General features: G+C 34.9%; 1 protein-coding gene across 1 annotated transcript in view; it reads right to left on the bottom strand.

The window, feature by feature from the left end:
- The window catches only part of ITGB6 (integrin subunit beta 6), an 84,088-nt gene that overhangs the window by 40,415 nt on the left and 23,913 nt on the right, over window positions 1–19,760 (bottom strand). The window lies entirely within an intron of this gene.

Below are 19,760 nucleotides of genomic sequence, written 5' to 3'. Positions count from 1 at the left end.
ACAGATTGTAGTCACCTCCATTCAATTGGTCAGTAAAAACAGGCTCCAGATGATAAAATAATGCTTCCTTTGAAACTGAAGCCCAAGTCATGTATTTTGCTTCCTACATTCAAGTAAGAAGTGGATTGGCCAGAATTGTCATTGGGGAAATCTAAGATTCTGTGGTTCACTTAGTCAAAGGCCATATTTCTAAAACGGAAAAGGAGTCAAGACTTATAGTAACAATAACAATAATAAAACTAATAGTTTGAATTCACATTTTCTCAAGAAGCCCAAAGCATTTATTTCCTATAAATCCTGACTAACTGGCATTATTTCCCTCCATCTTACAGTTAACGAAACTAAGGCAAATAAGCAACTTGACCAGGCCACACGAGTCTCTAGAGTCTAGATCTTAATGACCAATATCTTGGTTGCCCTTAGAAATAATGAATTACTTGGATAGCTTCTATTGATTAACCCTGATGGATCTGCTCTCCTTTGTGGCCTACTATGGTTGATTTTGGAGCATAAGAACAATGTCATAAGCCTCTGAGGTTATTGAGGTATAAAACTCTTTTCTTTTGACCTTAATGGACTCTATGTAGTTCATTCTTGAGCCAAACTGTATAGCTTTTGATTTCATCCCTTGTAGGTAGCATGTTAACTGTCTCTTTCCATGGTTGTCAGTGATAGTTGACCACCATCTTTTTGCTATCCATTACTATCACCTTTTAATTTGGGTGACAGACAGTATGGTATAATGGAAAGAGCTTTGGACCCAGAAGACCTGTGTTTGAGTCTGGGTCCATCTATTCATTTGGTAACTAGTTATGTCATTTGACCCTCTGAATTTGAGTGTTCTCATGTATGATGTAGAAATAATTTGTTCCATTGTTTTCAGTTATATCTGACTCTTCATGACCCCATTTGGTGTTTTCTTAACAAAGATACTGAAGTGATTTGCCTTTTCCTTCTCCAAACCATTTTACAGATGAGGAAACTGAGGCAAACAGGTTTAAATGACTTGTTCCAGGTCACATAGCTAGTATGTATCTGAGGCCATATTTGAACTCAGGAATATGATTGGTACTCTAATTTTCTTGAGTCAAACAGTTCATAGGTCGCGGTATTTCCATTTACCCCAATCCTATCACCATATCATAGGACTTTAATTATAAATGTTCATCGCCCCACTAAAACCCTGGCTTCTTAATCCATTACTCTTATATTTCTATAATCTACACTTTCATTCCACCATGATCTCACCATCATCCATAACTACTTTATTGTCATTCCTTGCCCCACCCCAGCTCTGAAACTCTTCTCTTTTGTCATAATATGCTATCTTTCAATTTTTCTTTCTCTCTCTCTTTCTAAAATTATTTATTATTAGTATGGCTTATAGTCAATCTACATTTAAGAATATGATCCTTGGCAATTCAATTGCCTGAGATAAAAGTCTCTTTCAGGTTCTATAGAGAAACTGTTGATAAATTCACTTATCTAAGTTATAGATCTATTGATCTGCTTTAAAGAAGCAATTACTAAATTAAATGAAACTTAAATGTTCTGAGATAGCAGTTACTTATTTGAATATGATTGGCCATAGAATACTGGAATAAATGGATAATTCAGTCTCCTTTACTTATTTGCATACAAAGAATGAGAGAATTTTTAGGCTCATAACTTAGATGGCAGAATTGTTTTGTGATAATGAGACAAACATAATTTACCTGATTATAGACAATATGACAACTGATTACTAACTAACTAAGGACATTTGTAGAAAGCATCTAGTTGCTGAACTAAGAAAAAAAGGGGTACATTTCAAAATGATCTAAAAGAGAGAGCATAATTTTGTCTCTGAACTGTCATTTGTTATTGGACATATTGGTCATCCAATGAAAAACTGGAGTTCCCTCTCTGCCAACTGCTGATAAGAAGAAGGAATATGGAGAATGTAAAATAAAGGGTCTTATTTGTTTTGGGGTAAAGGTCAATGTCTTTTCCTAAAGGAGTGTAATATTACTTCACTTGAAGGCATAAATTAAACCTGAATCTGAAACTGACTGATACTATAGTTTCCACTAAGGAATAAACTCAGTAGAAAAGACAAATAGTTTGGAAGCTGAGAATTAAACAAGACTGACTCTCAGTGAAGAGAGTTGTCTAACTGAAAATGTTTTGACCAGTGAGATGTTAAGCCCTGTATAAAACAGCACAGTGTAGTGTATTAGTTAAATACAGAAGATACACATACCAAAGAGCTTTTCCTATATGATTCATAACTGGAGGACTTTTAAGTGTGTACCCACTCTCTCCATTGACAGTATATGCTTTGGTGAGAGAGTGTAAGTGATATTTATTGGTAGAATATTATATGAATATTATGTGTTTGCTTTGCATTTTCAGCAAAATTTTGATGAAGATTGAATGTGGCTGATAGATAGATGGGAAATACACCATTGGGGCACACGAGCCTTTAACATTTTAAAATTCAACATCTAATATTGGTGACAATAGTAATATACAAAGCTTACTCCTTGGATCCTGACATAACTCTGAGTAGAGTTATAGATTATGGCCATTCCTCTGAGTAACCATTTCAACCTGCTGAAGTAGGTATAGGTGAAGTGAACAAGCTAATCCCAACCCAGGGAGAGAGACTCAAGAATATTTGGAGTTGTCACCATGCCTACTGGCAACATCCCTCTGTGTGTCATCCTAAACTTCACCCTACTCTAGTCTCACTTTTTCCCCCCATCATCATTGTAACCACACAAAATTCACATATACATTGTCCTCTGCCCTTGAATTCCTTGGTTCTTTCCCTGCTACTTGTAAATATGTCTATGTTTTCTAATCCCTATAAGACCTTGACTTGACTGTCATTCTCTGGAACTATTATTTTGTATCTCTCTTTCCTTTCAAGACCAAATCTTTAGAAAAAGCTTTCTAAATTCATTGCTGCCTTATTCCTTTCTCTTAGTGGTTTCCTGTAACATTTTGTGCAATGACTGCATTTTACTTTAAAATTTTAAATCAATGGATTTAAATTTTAAAATCAGTGGATTTTATTCTGTTATTTAATTAAACTATTTTCCCCCAAACTAAAAAAAATTAAATTATTTGCCTCTTTTTCTTTAGCTCAAATTCATTTGTTACCTCCTTGTAATGTGTCCAAACTCACCATTTGAAATTCCTCTTTTCGTGACAATGAATGCTCTCTTAGTTTCTGAATCTAATGACTTTTTCTCAGGTCATTTTCTCAGTCTTATTCCTTTTTGACCTTTCTAGTTATCCTAATCTATATCTTGCCACTGGACCCAGATGGCTCTGGAGTGGAAAGCAAGAGCAAATGATTTTGCACAGCCCTCCCTCACTTAAATCCAATTCACTTGTATCCCCTCTCTGATGTCAGCTGTCTTCAAGAATGAATGAAGAAAAAACAACTTTTGATACTTCTTCACCCTCTCCTTTTAAACTCTTTTCCCTTCCTTCTATGATGCTGCTTTGCTGCACATGCTTTTTCTCTATGTGTATAGTTTATTCCTTCTCAGTCTCTTTTTCTGGATTATCATCCTTCCCTGATCCATGAAACACAAGGGACTCCCAAAGTTCTGTGCTGGGATGTTTTCCTCTTCTTTCTCTGCATTATCTCCTTGAGGATGTCAATAATATTTATGAGTTCAGTTATTATCTCTGTACTACTAATTTAACTCTAATCCGGGCAGTAGGTGGTTCAAATGATGAGTTCATTTCACTTACAAGCTGTATTATTCTGGGTAAGTCACAACCTCTGTATGCCTCAGGTTTCTCATCTGTAAAATGAAGGCCCTATGGTTGTCACAAGGATCAAATAAGATGATATTTGCAAACCTTAAAGCACCATATATTTGCAAACTATTCTTATTAACTATTATTATAAACGTCGGTTGGTTGGTTCTTGTCCTTCATTCTCAAAGAGGGCCAAAATAACATCACTATGTTAGAGTCAAGTTACAATATATCTGACTATGACTAATCAGACCAATATGAGCTAGGAATGTTTCGCCATAGGTTGGGCACAAATAAGCCATGTGAACATTTCAGGTAGATTCTCTAATTTTGCACATTTCATAATTCTTCTGAGCTACCTCAATTTTGTTTTGTTCATAGAGCAGAATACCTTCTCTGATGAGGGTACAACATAATGGACAGTCCTGTGCCAGTGTTTCCCATGTTACATGGTCAATTCCAAAGTTCTTCAGAGAGACCTTGAGAGTGTCCTTGTGTCAAATAATATTAGTATTAATAATAATAACCTGTCTCCTGAGCTTCAGCCATATATAACCAATTTCCTGCTAGACATCTCTACATGTCTATGATATACAAACCTCATGTTCTATATCCTCATAGAAGCTGAAAAGTATGCAAATTTAACTGGTCCAAGGAGAATTTAACTGGGAGGTAGCTTTTAGGACCTAGCAAAGGGAAGCTTAAAGTTTCTAAACAAAAGAATTATGGATCTCAAAGGTCGTATGAAGTTGTCGTTCCTGATAAATTTATGGTAACCCACAGTAGTAGAGGTGTAACAGATATTTTCCAAAATCAATGGTCCAACTGATCTTGTGAATTTTGGTCAGCTTTCTCATGGTGGAGTCAAACTGATACATTTCTTTTGACACAGTTATCCTCTTTCATGTGGCACAACATTTAGCAGTAGGCTATTCAAACTAGGAGGTAACATTAATCAGTTTTGCTGATAACCACTAGTGTGAGGGTATAAAGGACTTGGCAGTCAGTGGCAATGCCAAGAGATAATATTAAAAATTGTGTCAAAGAAAAGTATTAATTAAATTCTGCATGTTGGTTCCCCAAAGTATTTCAAATAATTATTTATAAACATGGACAATTTGGCTTCCTGGCCTAATGCTGTTAAAAATTATACTTTAAATCTCCAGGAGTGTTATGATTCCTTTAAATAGTATGTATCAAATGCCTCTCTTTCATTACAGCACTAAAGAGCTATTGTAAATCAGCATGATTAAACATGTTTTATGGTAGAGAAGGAAGATTTTGCATGCCTGGCTGTTATGAATTATAGCATTGTTTCTTTAGAAGATTATTCTTGGAAATTAGGAATCGTGGGGTTGGTAAACAATAGCACAGAAGCTGATTAGAAATGCCAACTAGTGTGCTTGGGCTTGAATTTCTATCACTCATTTCTCAATTATCAGTCCATGGACTATCCTAATTATGGCTTATGGATGTGCTGCAGGGGCCACCTCCCTATGATGCCACCCAGCAAGTTTTGAGGCCTCTTTTTCTGGTTTAGATATTCAGGGCTGCATTTTCCTGTGCCCCTACTGCTCTCCTTGATTTCTTTCTACAATTTCATAAGATTTCCATTCCTACCTCTGCCTTTTTTATTTGCTTTTTTTCTTGTCTTAAAAATTTTTCTTGTTTGTCATCAGGTTATGTTTATCTTATGTATGTTTTTATAGCTACCTATTAGGAAAAGATAAAACATCAGCAAATGGTCATTTAGAAAATTGGGACTGACGGACAAAATGGAAAGCATTTTACCACTTTTTACCATTTACCACTTTCCTTGCTGAGGTCGCTTGTTAGAGTAGGAGATGCCAGGTGTGAGCCATTGATTAAGTGATGGAAAAGTAACTAATAAATGCCATAGTTCTCCCTGGCAGTCTGGCCTTCCCCAAATAGTTGAGAAAAGCGTGGGACATGAGAACCTTGTTGATTCAACATTAGCTTTTATATGGTAGTTTTCCAACTTTCCACAACCTCTGGCTTGATCCTGGTTTTGGATACCAATTGCCATTGTTAACATTTCATACATTGGGTAATCATGGCTGAATTAGTGCAATGATAATGTTTGCTCCTGAATGGTCCTCCATGATTACTTCCCTTATTCCCCACCTTGACCGTCTACTGTGGATTTTAACTCTTAATTAGTGGAATTTTGTTCTAGGTTTGATTTCCTGAGGCTCTGATTGTTCCAAGCCTATCATGAGGTTAGATCTTTTTCTTTCTCTTTGGGACTGGAATATAAGCAGAAAGGCGATCCTCTGGCTTATAGGCAAACAATACCAATATCCCCTCATTGGTACAGATAATCAAAAGTTGATTATATAATGGCATATTTTTATTCAATAGTGTACAAAACCAGACATATAGAGCAGCACACAGATTCTCTTTGGGCTTTGGATATGGTATATTCCCTCTTGATGTACAGCCCTATAGATATCAAGAGGGGGCAGTTGATTCCATTATTAAGATTTCTAGCTTTAAATAAGTAACAAATAATAAAGTTGGCTTATATTGACTAAGAAAACATAATGTTATATAATTTTAGTGCAAATTTTTTTTTAGTTTTTAAAGAGTCTTTTCCCAGTATTCACCCTATCTTGCACAAACTACAATTAAACAAGAGTTCTGAAATTGAGGTTCATGTATAAATTTCAGAACATCTGAGAACTTGGATAGGAAAAAAATTACTTCAATTGTAAATGTAAGAAAACTATTCTGAGAAGGGATCAATAGGAGTTGATAACAGAAACACAAAAACCCTTGAATTGTGTCGCATTTGCTTATACTGAGTTTCTTTTCTCTCCATATTTCTCTCCCTTATCTTTCTCTATGTCTTCATTTCTTTCTCTGTCTGTCTCTCTTTCTTTCTTTCTCTCTCTTTCCCCCTTACTACTTCTTACCTCCACCTTCTTCCCTCCTATGATTCATCTGAAGTTTGTCCTACTTCTTAATTTAAACAAATACTCTTTACTTAAAACATTCCTTAAATTCCATGCCACTTTGTTCTCAAAATACTTTGTTCTTTTCTACACGCCACACAATTTTAGTGAATTTTTTTTTTAATCATTGTCAGCTACTGAAGTATAGATTTTGTATTTGACAACTAGATGATATAGTGATTAGGGCACTGGGTGTGGGATCAGGAAGACTTATCTTCCTGAGTTCAAATCCCATCTGACACTTCTATCTGTCAACCCTGTTTGCCTCCATTTAATCTGTAAAATGAGCTATGGAGGAAAATGGCAAACCATTCTAGTATCTCTACCAAGAAAACCCCTAGGGGGGTCACAAAGAATGGGAAACAATTGAATAAAAAAACATTTTGTTGAGAAAGTTACTCCCTCTTTTCTCAGAGTTTATATTATAAATAACTGAAATATATTCTTATTGGGGGTAGTGGTCCTAATATTATTTTCGCTGTTCAGTCATGTCCAGTTCTTTATGATCCCATTTGGGGTTTTGTTAGCAAAGCTACTGAAGTGGTTTTCCACTTTTATCTTTATTAAGTGACTTGCTTAGGCTCACACAGTTAGCAAATGTCTGAGGGCAGTTTTAAAATGTGGAAGATGGGCTCTCTATCCATCATGCCATCCACTATCTTTTATTTCTTTACATTTTCATAGTTTTAATTTACAATTTTTATATGGATATATATTTGATGGTTTTTGTTGCATTTTATCTAAAGGGTATACTTAATCCAGTTAATTTTTATGCAGGTGAGGGGAGTTTTTATATATGTACTTGTCACATTGTTTGTAGATCTTTCTCCAGTATTATATTACCTCTTCCGAAGTTTTAGCAAGTTGTCATGGTCTTCTCTTTCACTGAACAATTTATTTTGATTGCAGCCTGATTTATGGGCACAATTAAAATGGTTGCTGTTAATTATCTCATTTTTACTTTCTTTCTGTGTCAAAGAGACACTTTTATTTGTATCTTTTAAATGATCCATATCTTTTTTTCCTTAACTCTCATGTTCTGTGCCTTAGGTTTTTGTTTTGTTGAACAATTTTCTAAATTTTTTGTTATATTCAGTGGAATATAAAAATGTTTAACAACCAGCTCTCTAAAAAAAGTACACTTAAAAAGATTTAAATTTAAGCTGCATTATTAAGATTTTTTCTGTCACATTCTTAATTTTAAACAATCAATAAAACAATAACCAAACCTTGATTTGTAGCATTTGCTGATTTCTGAGCTATAAATACTCACTTTGAAAATTTAACAATCATATCTTAAGAGACAGTCTGAGCAGGTTTATATACCCCAGTATATATTAGAAGTACTTTTTACTACTTTACTTTTTACTTTGCTACTTTAATTTTATTGTTTGCACTTAACAAAGTTTTAAATATATTTTTACATTTAATGTAAAGAATGATTTCTTTAATTTTGAATAATTATTTAAACTATGTAGATTTTTTTTTTGGTGGGGAAAGGGAAGTGGTACTGATTTAGGCAACATTACAACCATGAAACATCTATTTCTCTGGCTGAAATGCATAACAGAACAAAGCCAGGATGCTTACCCAGCTAATTATTGTAATTCAGTCCCTTCTAGAATGCTTTATAAAAATGATCTGGATTTTATTTATTAGTTGGATTGGTGATGTTAAGTGGAACTTTTCCTTAGAAACATTCTTAAGTATTATTGCATACCTTTTATTATTTTTATTTTTCAAAGGGGATTTATATATATATATTTAAATTTTTAAAAAAATTTCCTTACATGCTTCAACTTTCTTTGGGATCAAGCTATTCTTGGATATATATGTCACTATTTCAATATTAAGATATTTTAATGTTAAAGCTAGAGGGGTCCCCCTAGAGAACTTTCAGCCTAATTCTCCAATTTTATAAATGAGGAAACAGTGCCAAGTAAGTAGAGTTCCTAGCCCAAGGTCACACAACTATAGTTTTATATTACAGATAATTTCCATACCCTGCCTGATCTCTCCAGATTGAGTAGGAGCTTATTCCTTCGAGACTCTTCTGACCCCTTGTTTTCCAAATTTTTGATGCACTTATCATGTAGTATTGTGTATTATAGGCGTATTATAGGCATCTATATTTGTATACTATTTCCCTAGTAGACTGTAAGTTTGATGAGGGCGGGGAATATCTTGTCCAAACTTTTGTGTCTTTTTTAGAAGTGGTCAGTACTTTGCATGCAGTAGACAATAAATGTCTATGGAATGAATGAATCCTAAAAGATCTCAAAGACAGGGGTTTTCTGGTTACCAACTTAAACTGACCTTTATCTGCTGCAGGGGCAAACTCTGATCCCTCTGACCCTAGACTGACAAATAGATTCTCAAGATTCTATTAGTCAGGCTTAGAGAATAAATGGAAAAATGGCTTCCCCATTCCTACCCCCTGGAAGAAACTTTGGGTGGGGTCTGAGGTTTTTACTGTCTCAAATAACCAATGCAACTGAATACAAAAACTAATATACAGTTATCTCTTCTACTTCCTCATTTTCTCTTCTGCTGTTTTTGATATATCATGGATTCATATAAGAAATTAAATGGGAATTTTGGGGGAGTTTTGCAAAAGCCATAGAAAACACACAAGACTCCAACAAATGACACAGAAAAAGTTTAGAAACTCAGAAATGCATAAAATATATGCATAGTATTGTATAATAACAACATATTTTATCATAATTCAGATTTCTTTTTTGGCATGAAGGGAGGGTCAAAAGATTTTACAAAATTTTCCTGGTCCCCGGGACACTATGGCCTATATGGAAGGGGTAATTGTAAATATCTCCAACTGGGTATTAATCATAGATTTGAATAATGTTCTTCTAGAGAATAAAAATAATACTCACTAATTCTCTAAACTGAAAAAAAGACTTAAAAAAAAAAGGGAGAAAACAGTAAAAGTTTAGGAGCAAAAGTAATTTTTTTCTGGAATATATTGTACTATTTATCTGGTCAAAGGAATGGCAACTCTTTTCTGGAGATGTCCTCTTTTATGGGAACGAGGTATTTGTTCTTGAGCCTAGGGGGGAAATCAGGTTGATTCTCCAAGAAGGTCCCTACTTCTGAAATAAATCAGAAAGTTTTTTTTCCCCCCATGAGGCTTTTCATCCTCATGGGTTATTTTTCCCTTGCAAGTTCTTACATTCATTATCTGTAAATGCAGAGCTCCTAGCTTTATGCAAGAGTTCCCCTCCAGGCCATACTGTGTTACTAGGACACCCAAGATCCCAAGAAGAATGTGTAATTGTTTCTGGCACTAGTGTAGCATGAATTTCTATCTTTGTGCTGCATGATATCTGCTTTGCCTTTAGGCCTTCCATTGTCAGAATTCCACGGTGATGCAGGTAGCTAGGAGAGTGTGCTAATTAAATCAGGGTGCTTAGATTGAAGTTGGCTTCTGCAATGACTAGGTAGGCTGAGAAATTTTCTGGGTGCTGCCTCCTTTTCTGCCAGCCTGCTGTTGGATGTAATTATCTTGTCAGCCAAGATATTCTTGTATTCAGCTGAGTGTGCCTTCAGAAGTAGCTAGGAGAATGATAAGGGAAAAAAGAATGGCGGCCCAATATATCACTCTTCTGAAACAAGCTAACACACAAGGCTGCTTGTATTCAGGAATCAAAGAAAAGGGACAATGGACAGATATTTGTTACCAGAGCTATTTTAGATCCTCCCTTAATAATTTTACTTGAGCCTTTAGAAAGACGGCAGATTTCTTTCAGCAGTGCTGGTCCTAATACTTATAAAACTCTTAAGAGGAAGAGATCTGCTTCAGTAACAGCCTATGTGCTCTGCAGACCAAATAGCAGGTAATAAAATTTGGAAGAATAACTCTTAGGAAAGATCTGAAGGAGGAAAAGAAAACAGAAAACAGGTGTGCATGTGTGAGGGCTGTTAAAAAGGCGTTTGCATGCTTTGTTTCTTGCTGTTCTTTGCACACAACACTCCAGAGCCTATCTTTGTACCTTTTTTACTGGCTGCCCCAAAGCCAGTAAAAATCTATAAGATTCTCCTTCCTCACATCTGTCTCTTAGAATCTCTGGCTTCCTCTAAGACTCGGCTCCAAGGCCACCCACTTTTGGCAGGTGGCCTTTCTTGGTTCCACCCAACCTCTAGAGATCCCCACAAGGTTACTTTTCAACTATTACATTATATGTGCAACTTATTTGTGTTTATTTATACAGATATTATCTCCCCATTGAAATGTAAGCTCTGTGAGGGCAGAAGTCATTTTTGCCTCACTGTTTTAGCACAGCCCAGGATAAATGCTTCATTAATGCTCGTTGATTGATTAACCTAAGGAGGGTTATGGTATCTAGGGAAATAAAGGTTGCAAATTTTGCTCTGTGTTTATCCTGCTAGAGGCAGTTCATCTACACGTTGGGTGTATTGGAGTGGGGATTCTTTCTTGGTATAACTTGGATCAGGTGGTTGCTGAGATCCCTGACATTACTTTGATTCTATGATTCTGATAACCTTGCATCTTAAGCCTGATGCCTTTACCAATTCTAATTATACAACAAAGTTCCCATTCTACTGTATCCTTTCCTGTTGTCTCACAGGGTGAAGGTCTAGGTTGGGCCAACTGGAGGATATGCCTTCCAAATGTCACTGAGGGAGATTTTGTGCAGCTGCTGTTGTGTTTTGGCTTATTCTAGCAATGACAGCAACTATAGGAAAATGAAAATCTTACAAATTGCTTTCAATCTGAAGCAGCTTTAATTTTTTCTAAAAATCGCTTCCTTGTGCAATTATTCAGGATCTAATGACCTAAAAGACTTGCACTGATCTATGGAATATCTTTTGGCATCTCAGATAGTAGTCGAAGCATGTCCCAAAATTGACTCTCACTCAGAGGTCCTGGGTTTCAATCCTGCCTTTGTGACTTTGGTAAAATTCTTAATTTCTCTGGGCTTCATATTCTTCCTCTGTAAACTGAGGGGATTGGATTAGATGACCTCTAAATTCCTTTTCAGCTCTAATATCTCTTATCTATGACTCTCCTGTTAGCAACCAAGTCAGGGCAGTTGTCCTTTGCATACTCAAATAGCTTTGTGCTATCATTGATGGGGCTATTCCTTGATGCCACCAGGTGCCAAATCCAAAATAATATGGTATTGAAGTGAGAGAGTAGATAGAGTGCTGGGCCTGGAGTTGGAAAAGCTGAGTTCATATGTGACCTACGATACTTACAGGTTATGTGACCTGGGCAAATTACTTAATCTCTGTCTCAATTTCCTCAACTGTAAAATGAGAATAACATCTATGTCCTAAGGTAGTTGTGAAGAACAAATGAGGAAATATTTGACAAATGCTCAGCATTGTGCATGGTAAATTATAAGTACTTCAAGCTTGTTTCCTTCCTTTCTTCAGCATTTCAGATCATAAAGCATACCTGACCACCTGGTGCTACTATTGTCCATGCCATTCTCTAGAAGTTATGATTGGGCTATGTTTTCAGATCATCAGAACCTAACAGTTAATATACATAAAGTCCTAAGGGGATAGAGGTAACTGATCTGAATAGAAGCTTGTTGTCATGTTGCCCTTAATAAAGTAAAACATTTTAATGACCCTTAGCATTTTGAGGCTCTAGGGCAGCTTAGACTTTGGAGTCATATAAGAAGCATGGGAAAGAAACAGGAAAGCTAATAATAGAAGTTATTTGAAGATATACTTCAAGAAATGTAACTCCTAACCCAATCCCAAAGCTTAGTTCACATTGACTCATTGGTATGTAGCTCAGTTTTACCATAACGATCTGAGCTCTTATTGTACCCTCAATTTTAAAGTTGATGACATTACTTTTATCTCATCAATGCACAATACAAAAAGAGAACTTTTAAGTAGTCAGCTTTATTTTATCCTTCTTACACATCCCTTTTGCCCACGGTTGGGGGAGGCAAGAGAAGGTACTTGGCAGATGGCAGATAGTGGAGTAAAAAGAGTGCCAGATTTGGAATGCAAAGCCCTGTATTCTATTCCTAACTTTGCCAATCAACTCACTAGTCAGGTGATGTTGGACAAATCATTATAACTCTCTAGGCTTAATTTCCTAACCTGTAAAAATGATGGTATTGCATTAGATGGTCTCTGACATCCAATTTCCTTCTAAATCTATGGTCCAAAGAAATAAGAAATTAAGGAAATGGAAGATATCAGAGCTAGAATATAACTGAATGTAATATTTTTTAGCTTGTGGTGAATGACATCCAAGAAGCAATTTTTCAAAACAATAAGTTGAACTAGGGATTCATTAATAAATTAATCTGTTTATTTGATATCAGGGAAGTAGGTAGATCCAACGAGACTGACATATAAAAGAATTTAGAGCAAATTTTATATTCACATGGGTTCATTTAGCTTCTAGATAGTGTATTAAATAGATTGTTGGACCTGGAGTAAAGAAGACCCAAATTCAAATCCAGCCTTGGACAGTTATTAACTGTAAGATTCTCAGGCAATAACTTAATGTCTACCTCAGTTTCTTCAATAGCACTTACTGTGAGAATCAATGAGATAATATTTATAAACTTAATATAATTTCTGGCACATAGTAGATACTTAATAAATTCTTTCCCTTCTCTTCTTCCTTTCTAACCTTGATTTTGCCATTTACTTAAAAGAATCTTTGTACCTCCACAGTTTCATTAATTGATCAAGAAGCATTTACTGAACATACACACACATAAACACAAAGAGTATAAATATATGTGTATATATGTACACACATATGTGTGTTTTGTGTACATACATATACATATGTCTATATATAAATATAGATATGTACTTAGCCACATTTTCTTAATGAATATTTCCAGTGATCTGATCATTGAGGAGGTGATCCTTTTAAATCAGTCATGGCACAATAAAGAATTCTTTCTATTGATCAAAACAATTATTATTTGGTGACTTTCTTTCTTCATATTTAATAAGTCTGATTCTAGGACAACAACCATGCACTATACTATTTGATCCACTGGTAGGATGTACCAAAGTTTGCCATCTACAATATAGTTTTCAAATACTATAGAGTCACTTCCACATGACATTCATTGATTATCAAAGGAAGAAATGTTGTCATGATTAAAAACCATTTTAGGGCAAAATTAATTTAGATTCACTTTAAGGCTATTAAGCAATTTGGGGGCAACCCCTATATATTATGCAGAACTTTTAGGGAAGTAAGTACAAAGTCTAACAGAGAGTAGTATGTCAATTTCTAAAAAGAATTGAAATTATACTCTAATACTTCAGGACCCTACGTACTTGGCATAAAGAGTACCAAAATTTCATATGTGTAGACAATACTTCATGCATACAAGAAAACAGCATGGAAATGATATGGTATGGAAGATATTCAAAGGCCTTTATTAATTAAACACCTCCTTGGGCAAGACAGCTATGTGGTGTGATGGACAGAGCACTGAACTTGGGAGTCAGAAAGATCTGAGTTCAAATCTAGCTTTAAACACTTCCTAGCTGTGTGACTTTGGGCAAGTCTCACTGTTTGCTACTGCAGCAGAAAATGCTAAACCACTCCAATAACTTTGCTAAGAGAACCCCACGTTCAGAGGTCCACAGTCACAAATTGTTGAACAAAATTGAAATGATTGAAAAACAATAATGTACAAGGCATTATGCATTCTCTTTAGAGAAATGCATGTGCCAGAATTATTCCTGGGTAGTGGCCAAGGAAGTGAAGAATAATAATTAAATGCAATAATTGTTCTTTTGTTTACATGTGCACTCCCAGACTTAGTTAAGCAAGAGGATGGTGTTTAGTAAATGCTTATTAAATGAAAGAATTCATGAACGAAGCTCTGCCATGATTACAGCCATTAATAGAAATTAATAGATGAATGTGATATTCTGTAGCCAGAGGCAGTACCAGGTAATGGAAAGAGCTCTGAACTTGGAGTCAAAAGACCTGAATTCCAGGTCCAGCTCTGCCATTAACAAGTTGTGTGGCCTAGAAGCACTCATTTTATTTCTTTAGGCCTATGTTTCCAAATCTGTAATTGAGAGGAAGTAAGCCAGATATTCTTTAAGGTCCCTTTCCTTTCCAGCTCTAAAATTTAGTACTTAAAATTATAACCTTAACAATATCTGCTGGCTGATTCATTTGCTGACTTTATGTGCCCTCTTTCAACCAAGAAGCTGCAGTGGAAAGGTTAATACAGTAATAAAAGCTGAAATTCTGAGCCACAAAGCAAAATGTAGCAAAAAAAATCTCCGTTACAATCCAGCACCCCTTGAAGTGCTTTCTCCATTTACATTGGGGAAACATCTGCATTTTAGGGGCTGTTTGAGAGGTAGTTAAGCCTAGAGGTAAAGTACATCTTGTTTCTGGATTTGTGAATTATGGAATTCACAGTAAATTAGTATGTGGGATTTTTATAGAATATAGGCCTTTTACTCACATCAACCATTAGGTTTTTTTTTTTTTTTTTTTTTTTTGATGGGACCCAACTGATTGTCTGCTCATTTTTTCCTGCAGCTTTTAAAAACTGGATTATGGGACATTGCGCTCCAGAGGAAAAGTGCTATATATAATCCAAGGGATAAGTACTAGTGACATTTCATTGTTAGAACTACTGGATAACATTGATTGGACTGATTCATTGTCTTTTAAGAAGCAACATGATTCAAACCACTCTGCCCTTGTAATCAGAGGGCATGAGTTTTATTTTCAAATTCTCTCTTTTGGAGAGAATTATTGCTTTAATGGATAAATAGAAGGCAGCTGGCTCTCATTACACCCTTTGTTCCCAGATAGCTTCAACTACGGCTGTCAAGATCCCTTTACATCATACTTGAAGCAAGTATAATTTATCAGGCTAGATAGAAACTTTCCATATTCTGGAAAGTTGGCTCTTTTACTCTTAGATGATTTTATTTCCTACCAAGAATAGAAAAATGAAATATCTTTATTTGAAAATACATATTTAAGAGGAAAAACAACTTCCTAGATCATGCTGAAGAATGAATTATATGATAGTCAATTATTCTTTACTAGCTGTCCAGAGATAATTGAAAGCCACAGGAAATTCTTAATCTCAGAAAATATGAGAGCTAGAAGGAATCTCAGAAATCAGTCCAAAGTCCTCATTTTACAGATGAAGAAACCCAAGCCTAAAGAGATGAATTGCCTTGCCTAAAGTCCAACCCATTCTCGACACAGTAGCTAAAGCAATCATCCTAAAGCATAGATATGAACATATCACATTCAGGAGAGTTCTGATAATTGTTTAATTAGCTTGGGTGGAAGGAAATAAATATGGTCCATGCTTCTATTTTTTATTATTTTTCTTTAAATTTTTTAAAAAATAATATTTTTTCTAAATAAATGTAAAGATAGTTTTCAACATTCATTTTTGTAAGACTTTGTGTTCAAATTTTTCTCCCTCTCTCACCTCTTCTTTCCCCAAGACAACATATAATCTAATATGTTAAATATATTATAGTTTATACTTTTAAGTTTAATCCATATTACTAGTGTTTTCTTTTTTACTTTCTTTAGTCTAGACAATCAACAAAAAATAAGTTTGATTTGTAGCATTTATCAATTTCCAAAGTGTAAATGGTCCCAAAGAAAACTTTACAATTGGCGCCTGAAACAATCTGATCTGGCTCCAGCACATTTCTGACTGAGTCTCTACATGAGAATCTTCAACAATCCTCTTATTTTTTTAGTAGAATAAAATATAAAATACAAAATCTTTAGTTTGACATTTTAAGACTTTCAGTCTGGTTCTCATGATTCAGCCAGACTTATCCTTTTCATATATTCTATGCTCTAACCCAATCTGGGCTACTGAATCTAGTGCTTCTCTGTTATTGAATGGCAGAATATATGGAATGAATGTCCTCTTTATCTCTATTCTAATCATTACCTTCCTTTAAGGCTGAGCTCAGATGCTACCTTCTACTTGAAACCTTTTTTCTTATTTCCTTAGGATTAGTGCCTGTTCACTTTCAGTCTCCTCCAAAAATATGTTATTTATTTGCAACCCTCTGCTAGAATGTAAACTCTTTGAGCTTATATTGTTGTTTTTCCACTAGAATATAGTAGATATTAATGATGATAATGACAATGACAAGTAATATTTTTATATCATTTTAGGATATGCAAAGTATTTTACATGACTAACTTCTTTAATCATCTCAACAAGACTATGCTATTATTCCTATTTTTTCAGGGGAAGAAATTGGGGTCGAGAGTGATTTATGGACTTGTGCAGGATCATGCTACTAGTAAACATATGAGGCAGAATTCCAAATACAATTCTTTCTGACTCTAAGTCTGGCATTCATTCTATGATGACTGAAGATCCCATTCTAGTTAATAGTAGAGCCTAGAGGAGAACCCTAGTCTCCTGTTCTCTAAATCATTGAAGTCATCATTAAAACCAAATGAGGGTAATAATAGTGCCCATGTCCAAAGGTGGTTGTGATAATCAAATAATATTTGTAAAGGTGATTTAAATTATTAATATCAAATTAAAGATATTATGAATTTGTAAAGATAATATTTGTAAAGTGTTTTAGCATCATGCCTAGCATATAGGAGGTATTATATAAATGCTCATTATTATGTTATTAACTGGTAATTGAGTCAATATTGTTGAGCTTTTCCATCATTCTGTAATTTTTAAAAATAGGAGTTGCTAAAAGTTACCAAAATAAACTAATTTGTAGTTTGCTTCTCTATGCTTGTGGTGAATAGTGAAATAAATGCTGATTTGATGAACAGAAAGAAGAAAGGAGAAAACCAAAAGTTTTGTGCATTTGCATTCTCATGTGTTATAAGCAACCATTTATTGCCTGAGAATTATACTCATTGCATCTGAAAAATAATGAAAACTTACTACTGGCAATAGATGAACATTATAGAATACCCTCCCAAAATTTAGAAGCTAGATTTGCCCTAAGAGAGAGTCTGACTGGTATTAACTGGTTAAGAATCTAATCAACTTAAAATTACTTAATCTATGAAGTATTCTTATCTCTGTAATTGGATAAACAAGAAACAAAATAATAACAAATTTATGAAAAGCAATCTATTTGGAAAAGAATAGGTTCCATGTATGATATATGTGATATCTGATAATTACATGATAATGGGGATTTGCTATATATTATCATATTACAATTATATATTATACAATGTCTCCCAAAATTCTTACTACAATTCAAAACTTAAATAGCTTAAAACTGCACTAAAACTTTTGGAATAGTTTTTAAAATTTTAATCATATCATTATTTGATATTTTATCAAACTAAGAACTTTCATGGAGGTCCTATTATTATACCTCATTGAGACACAAAGATAAACCTAGGTTTTGGGATGCCATGTCAACAAAATGCAGACACTGGCAGGTACTTGTTGTTGTTTAGTCATTTCAGAGATGTTTTTCTTGGCAAAGATACTAAAGTAGTTTGCCATTTTCCTTTCCATCTCATTTTTCAAATGAGGAAACTGAGGCAAATAGGATTAGGTGACTTATCCAAGATTACACATAGCTAATTAAGTGTCTGAATTTAAACTCAGGTCTTCCTGATTCCAGGCCCAATGCTCTATCCATTGTGCTACCTCACTGCTTTCCCAAAGTTAAAAGATTTCAAGTATAAACCACACACAATATGTTCATCTATTGTTCAAAAACAAGCCTAGTTTAAAATCCGAATGTCAGGCTACGAAGTAATTTTTAAATTTTTAAAAGAATCTCTTTTCATTGTTTTCCTTCCTTCCTTCCTTCCTTCCTTCCTTCCTTCCTTCCTTCCTTCCTTCCTTCCTTCCTTCCTTCCTTCCTTCCTTCCTTCCTTCCTTCCTTCCTTCCTTCCTTCCTTCCTTCCTTCTTCATTTCATTTTTTTGGGTCTTATTTTCTTCATCTGTACTGTAAATGTTAAAAACCTCTGGGCTACGTGATGTCTAAGGTCCTCTAATATAAATGTAAACTATATTTGCTGAGAATGGTGTGCATCTAATTGAGAAGCAAACTGGATAGAAGGTTAGCCTGAGAATCAAAAAGACCTGACTTCATGTTTCACATCTAAAACATACAAGATATGTAACCTTGGGTAAAATATTTGACTTCCTATTGACTCATGTAACTATCCAAGAATGTAAGGCCACAAGAATATTTGCTATCTGCATTGATGAAGTTTCCTCAAAAAAAGTTCCCTATGCCAGTAAAGTCACAGGTTTGGTCCCATCTCCACTTACAGCGCCCACCTTCCCAGCATGTTTTCTTTCTGCTATTGAAGCTAAGAAAGCATGCAATTTTGCAATCCTTTACTTTTATAAGTAACTTTCCTTCAGTAATTTCCATTAAATTTACTCATTCAGTTGGTTTACTTTATTCTTATCAAGGGTTTCAATTTTCACTAATTCGTCAGTAGTTTATTTTCTTCATATCAAAGTTATCAGTTATCAGGTGATATGCTTTGTTCACAGGGTTCCTTTTAAAGGGATTTAAGCCATCTTGGGCCCATTTGCAGTTTTCTTTATCATCAAAATGGGGTATCAGCTTTTTTATGTTTCTATGCAGGTTATTTAGTGCAATGTTGTGCCTGGCCTATAGACCAGCACTGTATTTAAACAGAGACAAATTGTTCTCTCAAACAGACCAGCAAAAATGGTTCAGTGAGTGGTCAGTGAAATCCCAAATGTATTTTAGTTATTTTCTCATAGCCCATGAACTGGTATTTAGCTGTGGCTGTCTCCTTTAATTTGGTGACAGCCAAAGGACCCCAAAAAACTCAAGGCAAATTCTCTCTATCCAGACACAATAGAAAAAAGACCAGCTTGGGGGTCAGAGAATCTGTGTTCAAATCCCACTTCTGAGACCTATTCCCTTTTTTGCTCTTGGCCAAGCACTCATGGTCCTGGGCCTTAGTTGCTTCATCTGTAAGATAAGATAAGATCCATGTTGCCTTGTACTTGATGGCTTCCTCTGTACTTTTAATTTAATGA

The sequence above is a fragment of the Sminthopsis crassicaudata genome, chromosome 3 (assembly GCF_048593235.1).
Source record: "Sminthopsis crassicaudata isolate SCR6 chromosome 3, ASM4859323v1, whole genome shotgun sequence".
In the NCBI taxonomy this organism is placed as follows: Eukaryota; Metazoa; Chordata; class Mammalia; order Dasyuromorphia; family Dasyuridae; genus Sminthopsis; species Sminthopsis crassicaudata.
This window is presented reverse-complemented; position numbering and strand designations above follow the sequence as displayed.